At 42.5% G+C, this 8,616-nt stretch overlaps 1 pseudogene; it reads left to right on the top strand.

Annotated features, from left to right (window-relative positions):
* Nucleotides 1–1,427: 1,427 nt before the first annotated feature.
* On the top strand, nucleotides 1,428–8,311 carry LOC124069430 (annotated as a pseudogene).
* The last annotated feature ends 305 nt before the right edge of the window (nucleotides 8,312–8,616 follow it).

Below are 8,616 nucleotides of genomic sequence, written 5' to 3'. Positions count from 1 at the left end.
GCCTACCAGAGGGCAGAAGTTGGTATGGGTTGTGTTCAAGCTGTGATAGATAGATTTGCAGTAATGCATTCTGCCATTTTCCTAATATGTTTAAGTCTTAAATTCAGGGCACATATTTTCAGAATAAATTTATGCAACTAATTAAGAATTTATTTTTTATTTATTTATCATGATTATTATTTAAATTTATTTAAACTTTGTATCATATGTTGAATCACGGTCCCAAATTCTGTGCTGTAACATCCAGTGGATGTCATGGTAACGTCAGAGCAGTAAAACAAGTAAAACTAAAGTCATTAGTACTGCTAATGAGTAGGCTGAATGCTCTTCAGACAAATGCCTCCTGGTGACGTGAGTGACGTTTTAATGAGCGAAATACCAAGATTAGAAGCACAGGTCTAAATTTACTTCTTTCAAAGACTGAGCTTCCATCCAGTCAACTGCTGCCGCCAACCCGTACTCAGCCGAGCACATGCTCTGTAGCATGTGTGTGTGTGTGTCTGTGTGTGTGTTTGCACGTGCACAGGTGTATTTTCAAGATGTATATGTGAAGTTGAATTGTGCAAATCTTCCCCTCTACAGAGGACTGAAGTGGTAATAAAGAGAAACTCGTTTTCATTTTGTGTCTCTGCTCAGGTAAGGTTCACTGTCTCTTCCATAACTCTCACATCCCATCGTTTTCAGATGGACAAAGGTTGTCACTAGTATAAGTGTACATCGGAGTTCTGGTCAGGGAAAAATGTTTGGAGTAGCTCAGTCTAGCCTTCAGGATAAACCCCTCCCTGCACCAACACATTTAATGTGTAAGACACTGTAAGTGCATTAGCTTAATCCCTCCTATCTGGTTTGCAGCGCGCCAAGCATTTCAGTGAACACATACATGCAGAGGAGCAGAGATGAAGATGGAGCTGCACAAACAAGTATTCCCCATCTGTCTCTGACCTGAGATGAAGATACTGCCAAACATCTAGTAATCTGGAGGATTTGTTAAGGACAATGCTGAGATTCACCGTGCATTTGTGGATGTTATGGTTGCTTTATGCAGGTAACATTTGGATGCTGTAATCAGAGATGAATTTTATTATTTATATACTATCTTTGAGTCAATATTATTTTTAACTTTAAATTAAGCAATTATTATTACTAATTATAGTTTTTTTTTCCTTTACATTGTTCTTTTGTTATGTTTCTTTTCTTTTTTTCTTTTGTTCTTGTTCTGTGGTTTGATTTTCTCCCACACACTTTTGTGACTGCATGCTGATCCTCACTGGTATATGTGGGTTTAAAACATGCACGCAGTTAAAGATTTGATTATTTTCAGACATAATGTTGGATTGTTTCTGTCTCTCCAGGCACTTTATCCGATGAGGACATCAGTGCATGTGAAAAGCAGCCATGCCAAAATGGTGGTATATGTGTGAGCCACAATGAGGGTTTCAGATGCCTTTGCTCCCAACAAAGTCAAAATGGGCGCCTGTATGGAGGAGAGACCTGCACAACTGCACTTTCAGGCTGCGATGACAACCAGTGTGAGAATGGAGGAATATGCTCTCCCTTACTCATCGATAATCAGCACACTTACACGTGCATCTGCCTTGCTGGCTTCACAGGCCCTAAATGCCAGACTCCCACTGTCTTCTCATTTGAGTCCCGAGGTTACATGTACATAGAGACTCAGCTTCTAGACCCAGAGGCTCCTCTAAATGTGACATTCAGCTTCAGGTCAGCAAGACCAGTCGGCACCCTCTTGCAGCGCAGAGTGGATGACCTGCTCCTCAGCATTGAGCTGATGGATGGGCATCTCTGCCTCCGCAGCCTGAGGAGTCAAGGCTCTAGCACGCTGGTTCAGGAGCTGCCAGAGTACTTGTCCAACAACAGGTGGCACACGGTGGAAGCATCTCTGGGCGGTGTGGTCAGCCTCATCAGGCTGCTCTGCACTGAAGCACTCTGCACCAGAGACTCCAGCGCTGACATCCAGCTGCTTGTGCAAGCTTCTGCTCTCCCTGAGCCAGGAACAGTCCGTCAAAGCCTCTTCATAGGAGCAGTGGAGGGAGACTGGGGTTTGGGCAGAGCAGTGGATGAAGCAGACCGCCCGCCTGCTTTTCTGGGCTGCTTCAGAGATGTGTTCGTGGACTCACACCTGGTGTTGCCTGTTATAGTGCCAGAGGATTCGAACACCCAGGCAAATATCAGTGTGGGATGCAGCGACAAAGATAAGTGTGATGACAGCCCATGTCAGAACCGAGGGCGCTGTGTGAGCCAGGGCTGGAGGAGCTACATGTGTGAGTGCCACAGGCCATATGAGGGAAGCAACTGTGCAGAGGGTAAGATGCAAACACTACTGCATGCCATTTTAAAATATTAATCCAACCAGCACTGGGGCTGACTTTTCAAAATCTTTTCATCTTTTTTTGCCTCTTCCTTCAAAGAAAACCACAACTACTTAAGCACACCTAATTTACATCTTAAAATAAGTTGAAGATCATGAAACTGTGATTTTTTTTTTTTTTGACGCATCCAATGATTACTTTGAAAGTGAGAGTCAGTGGTATAATATGTTTAAAATAAGGTTTAGCTTTACCTAAGATACAATGCTTTACCATGTGTGCACATCTCTAGAAATATGTTGACTGATCTTTCAAACGTTATGTGTGTGACATTTATTATTATTACTTAATTTTATTTGAATTAGTTGCTGCATTTAAAGAGATTTACATGCTGTGAAAACAGGTAGCCTTCACGTCAAGTTCATCGTCAGTCACAACACTGCAGAAATCTCAGTGTGAGATATACACAGAGCCCCACTGCAGGTTGATAAAGTTAGTCAGTAGACTTTGAAGGAGCTTACAGTCCTAGTAGAAATAGCACAGAGTTATGCAATTAGGAGGCATTCAGTAACACCTGGGCCCAGGATTAAAAAAACGTGGGTTTCAGTAGCTCACCTGGAATGCCTTCACTTTGACAAATCAGGGAAGTCACGCCGTGCAGACACGTTTTCAGTGGCTGTTATCCTCAGCAGGTTCTTTCCTTTCAATAAACAGAGAGCACTCTGCAATGTCAAAGCTGTGTGAAAAAGTCCATAACTTCACCTTTTATTGAGTTAATAAACAGCTCATGGTCCATAACACTGATAAATCAAATCTTATATTAACTTGAAGGAATTTAAAGAAGTCCTTTTTACTCTTTTTTTTATATGAATTAGATAAATGCTAGATATACATGTTAATTAGTGAGTTTTAGTGGTGCTAGCAGGCAGATTTAGTTACCTTTTAGAACTAGACCAGCTCTTTCCCCCAGTTTCCAGACTTTGTGCTAAGTTATGTTAAGAGGCTGCTGGCTGTAGTCTAATATTTAACAGACAGATACAGGAGTGGTATCAATTTTCTCATCTCTCAAGAAGAAAGAGAATAAATTAATTTCCCAAATGGACCTGTTATGCCTTTAAGGTGTATTTTTTATCAGGCCTTGTTTCAACTTTGACTTTCATGATTTTTTCACCCTCTTTTTTTCCCTATTCAGAGTATATCACTGCAAGGTTTGGAAACAACAGCCTGGAAAGTTATGCTTTATTCTCACTAGACGATGACCCGGGTGATACTGTGACGATATCTATGTTCATTCGCACCAGACAGTCCAGTGGCCTGCTTGTCATCCTAGCTAACGGCACCAGCCAGTACCTCCGCCTGTGGCTGGAAGAAGGCAGGGTCAAAGTTCAGGTCAACAGCTTTGAGACCCTTGTTGGTCAGGGTGTTGTCAGTGACGGCCACTTCCATCTGGTGACTGTGAAGTTGGAAGCAATGGAAGCAGTCTTGTTCCAGTCAGCTCAAAGCCAGGGCTTTATGCACATTAGGCCAATCCAGGCCCATCCCGTGGACTTGGTTTTTGTTGGGGGGCTACCAGACTCAAGGGCCTCTGCTTTTTTTGGTGGATACTTCAAGGGATGTGTCCAGGATCTGCGGATTAACAGCAAACGGCTGCAGTTCTATCCCATTAAAACTCCAGTGGAATCTTACAGCGTGGAGCAACTCATCAACGTCGCACAAGGATGCAGCAGTGACAATGCCTGTGCTGTGAGTAATCACGACATTAATGACCTATAGGTGTATTCCTTATTTGCACTAATAATGACTGACAAGGATTGATTGTTCCGGGCTATTTTCTCTTCGTTAGGTCAACCCCTGTCTCAACGGGGGAGTGTGTTACTCCATGTGGGACGATTTCATCTGCAACTGCCCTCCCAACACTGCAGGGCAGCGCTGTGAGGAGGTGAAATGGTGTGAGCTGTCTCCCTGCCCCACCACTGCTGTTTGTCAACCCCGCTCTCAGGGCTTTGAATGTGAGCGTCCTAAGATGAGGATCTGCTGTTGTACAATTCCTGTCCCAGAATCAACATTGTGTTGAAAATATATGAAATGCATGGAATAAAAAAATGATCAGAATGACCAAGAAATAGCATCTATACTGCATCCAGCATATTGTATACAGCCACATAGCTATGGCTGTCCTCGATATGTAAAAACATTGCCAAAAGGATTCTCAGTAAACACGTAAGCCCTGTATTGCACTAGACCATACCTGGCCTTGGCTTGTATCCACTGAAGGGACTGTCTGCAGTGTGTGGTCCCTGTACTGCACTCACATGGTGCAGGCACTGATTAATTACAGTGTGGCTGATTACAGAAGGGAACTGAGTTGAGGCAGGGATCCTACACGAGAGTCCTCTAAGACATGGTAATCCCTGGTCAGATTAGGTCTACCGCCACATGCTCGTGCAAAGTTTCTGATGACAAGTCTTCTTGGAGATGTCACATGTTCACCAAGAGAAAAGGAGGGGAGCAGTCGATCCAGAGTAACTGCCAATCCAAGCCTTTTTTCATGTGTTTTTCATTCCATCGGGTGCCTGTATTTGTGCACATAGTCGACATATTAAGTTTGCTCACTTTTCTACAATCAAAGGCTTCTTTTCTCCTCTTCTCCTCTGTCTTTGTGTTATTACTGATGCATTTTGGAAGCCTTTTACCACCTATGTGTGGATTTCTTGATGTCAGGCAGCAGATGACAATACACAGTTTAGCTTTAATGTGTTTTGTCTGCTGTACCGTACTTTGGATACTTACATAACCCACAAGTTTTAGTCAAAGTTGGAGCACATTTCTGTGTTCTTACATAGTTCTAATGAAGCAGTTTTTCTCTTTTTCAGTGGTAAACTGTAAATAATAAGTCCCCCCCAAAAAAACGTTAACTTTATGTACATTGTATTTCATGTTATTGAGACAGCTTGGTGTTAATTTACTTTTTAAAATGAAACACCAAATCTAGGCTTTATTTAAGGTGTAATATTTGGCAGCGGTAGTTCTAGTAAGAATGGGGATGATGTCTTTGTACATTAAATGAATCGAACAACTATTGTAAATACTAACATTTCATTTCGGTTCATTAAGTCTCTTCCGTTTCTCACCTCCAGGTTTGTCTAATGTAACATTTCGGGGGGGAAGCAGCATTTTGCACTACCAGGGCAATGGGAAGATTAATCACAGCCTCAGCAGTGTATCCCTCAGCTTCCGCACAAGACAGTCTTCTGCCATCTTACTTCATGCACAGAAGGACATGACACTACCTCACTGTCTCCCTACTAGACTCTCATTTGGTCATGGAGCTCCATGCTGGGGCTAACAAGGATTCCAGCAATGTGACAGTTCAAAGCCAGGGTCCGGTCAGTGATGGAGAGTGGCACACTGTGGAGCTCAGCATGGAAGACCAGACACTTCCTACCTCCAGGTGGATCATGGCTTTCAATAGAGGCAAGGAGGAGCAAAGCATATCCAAAACAGTTGCAGGGGACCTGGCCTTCCCACAGAGGGAGCAGACATCTTCCTGGGGGCACTGAGCCTGGATGCTGGAGAGAAGCTGTCTGGTTGTTTGGGTCCTGTGGAGATTGGAGGCCTTCTTCTCCCTTTCCACTATGACACAGAGTTGAACCTCCCCAGACCTCAAGAGGAGCAGTTTGCAAGGATAAACAGCAATGCTTCCCCACAGTACGGCTGCTGGGGAGCCAGTGTGTGTGCACTCAACCCTTGTGAGAATGAGGGTGTATGTGAGGATCTTTTTGACCTGCATCACTGCGCATGTCCCTCCGAGTGGACAGGGCCACTGTGTCAAGAGTCAACAAATACCTGCATCTCTGGCCCCTGCCTGAATGGAAACTGCACCAACCTACTGGGGGGTTTCAAATGTGCATGTGAGCTGGGGTTCACCGGTGAACAGTGTGAGGTGGAAGTTGATATGTGTGAAAACAGCAATTGTGGCAATGGCTCAACATGCCTTAAAGGTTTTGAAAGCTACTCGTGCCTCTGCCCTCAGAATCTGACAGGCCAATACTGCGAGTGAGTTCTACAACAGTTTATTAACCTGTTTGTGACACCAGACATACAGTAGCATAGGCCTATAAAAGGACAGCAAACTGAGTTGTACTGATTTACAAACTGGTCTCTTACAGTGAGAAAATTCCTGAAATCCCATGGTACATTGAGACCAGTCCGTAAGTGCTTTTACATAAAACACTGAAAACAAGCACATTTTAAGCAAAGCAAATAATAAAATCACCAGTGCCAAACTGGACAGCATTAATGTTTCTAATTGTGCCCTTCTGTCTGTTCAGACTTCCTGAGCTGCCTGTATCAACATGCACGGGTACAAGATGGAACTACAGCTGCTTTAATGGAGGGAACTGCTCTGAAGCAGACAACACCTGTTACTGCCTGCCAGGTTTTACAGGACAGTGGTATGACATGATATTTTATCCTCTTTACCCCAAAGGCTGATTCAACCATCAGCACCTGATGGTCCCATTGTCCCATGTTTTTTTGTTTTGTTTTAATTTTCGTGTTGTTCAGGTATTTGTTCTGGTTTTATGGCCTCTGGCTTGACTGATTTGGTTCAATCTTTAGGATACAGAGGAAACTCTTTTCAGAAAAAAAATAAAAATAACTATACATCTGCCCAGCATTAAACTGCCAGCAACCAAAGTTAGCGACTAGCAAGAGAACACTTAAAAGAATTGAACAGCTAGAGAGCAAGATATTTCCCTTGTTGGTAGAGTCCAAGTAAAGCAGGCTTACATTGATCAGGTGGCCATAAGCAAGATTTCAAATGAATGGCTGTGCAAGTAAGCCAGTGTCTACTAATAAACAGGCCATACCAACTGAGAAGTTGACAGTATGTCACTGTAGCTTGTTTTTACTGCCCCCAAGTGGCCAACAAAACAATTACTGCAGTAAGTGTTACAGTTTTCACTTTTTGTTTTATTCTGGGCAGAAATTAAATACAGTCAGCCAAAATAATGTATACACACATCAGTAAAAGAAAAACATGTATAAATATTTAATTTGTATAAGTTCTTCTAATAAATACCTCTTTCGAAGTTTGATCAAATTACGATAACACTGTGTACTGTGTACCCAACAGATGGCATTACCCTTTTCCTGATGTGTGTATACATTATTTTGGCTGACTCTGTATACTTTGTTAGACATGTATAGCACACCTCTTCCTTGTTTTTCCCTCAGCTGTTGCCCACACCTCTCACAACATAGTGCACCCCTGGGTCAAATAAAAGCTCAATGTCCTTCACTTAGGCTCTGTCTGTTTGTTTTGAGTGCCAAAGCTAGCCCTAACTTTCTACCATTATGTTTTTCATGCTTTTGCTCTATAATTCTTCTGTTCTTATTTTGCATTCCAGGTGTGAGAAGGATGTGGATGAATGTGCCTCAGACCCGTGTATGAACGGAGGCTTCTGTGTCAACTACGTGAACAGTTTTGAGTGCGTGTGTGATATGAATTACTCGGGCGTACACTGCCAAATAGACGTCAGCGACTTCTACTTGTACGTCTTCTTGGGCCTGTGGCAGAACCTCTTTCAGCTGGTGTCCTATCTTGTGATACGCCTTGATGATGAGCCAGAAGTTGAGTGGGGATTCCACGTCAATGATTAGGCCCCGTCTTGTCTGTTATAATTAAATTGAACTAAACTTAGTCCAGACTGAGTATCATAACGGATTACATTTAAAATGTAGAGCACATAAGCTCATCTGTGGTGCTTTATACCAAAGAGCTACAACGTCTGCACTTGTTCTTTGTCACTTTTGTGTGTACCACATAGACAGTATGAGCAAATATATCTACCTACATGGTCTCAGTGGCCTCTTGTGAATTAGGTTGATGTTAATTTTGCTATCTGGTGCAGCATTAACTGGATCCTCATTGCAATAACAATGTTTTCTCAGTCACTTGAGGCTATGTTCCAAAACCTGTTCCCAGCTCTTGAAAGGAGAGATTATTGTTGTTGCTTTAATATTTTTTTAATGTATTGACACCCATGAAATGAGGGACTTGCAATAATTACACATTTATATGTGATACTGTATTTTGTTGTTTCAGTGTACTGACAAGGTCACTAATAGAAATGTGTCTGTAGTGACTGGATTTGTTTTCTAATGAATGTTACACCATATTTATTACAGTACATTAATGCATTTTATCTGGTTCTCATACTGAAAACCATACATTAGTTGTCCTGTGCCTTAAACTTTCACTCTTTACCTGGAGCACTGCTTTCTC

Source organism: Scatophagus argus, chromosome 13 (genome assembly GCF_020382885.2).
Source record: "Scatophagus argus isolate fScaArg1 chromosome 13, fScaArg1.pri, whole genome shotgun sequence".
Taxonomy (NCBI): Eukaryota; Metazoa; Chordata; class Actinopteri; family Scatophagidae; genus Scatophagus; species Scatophagus argus.
The sequence above is the reverse complement of the archived record's forward strand: the minus strand, read 5'-3'. Positions and strand labels throughout refer to the sequence as shown.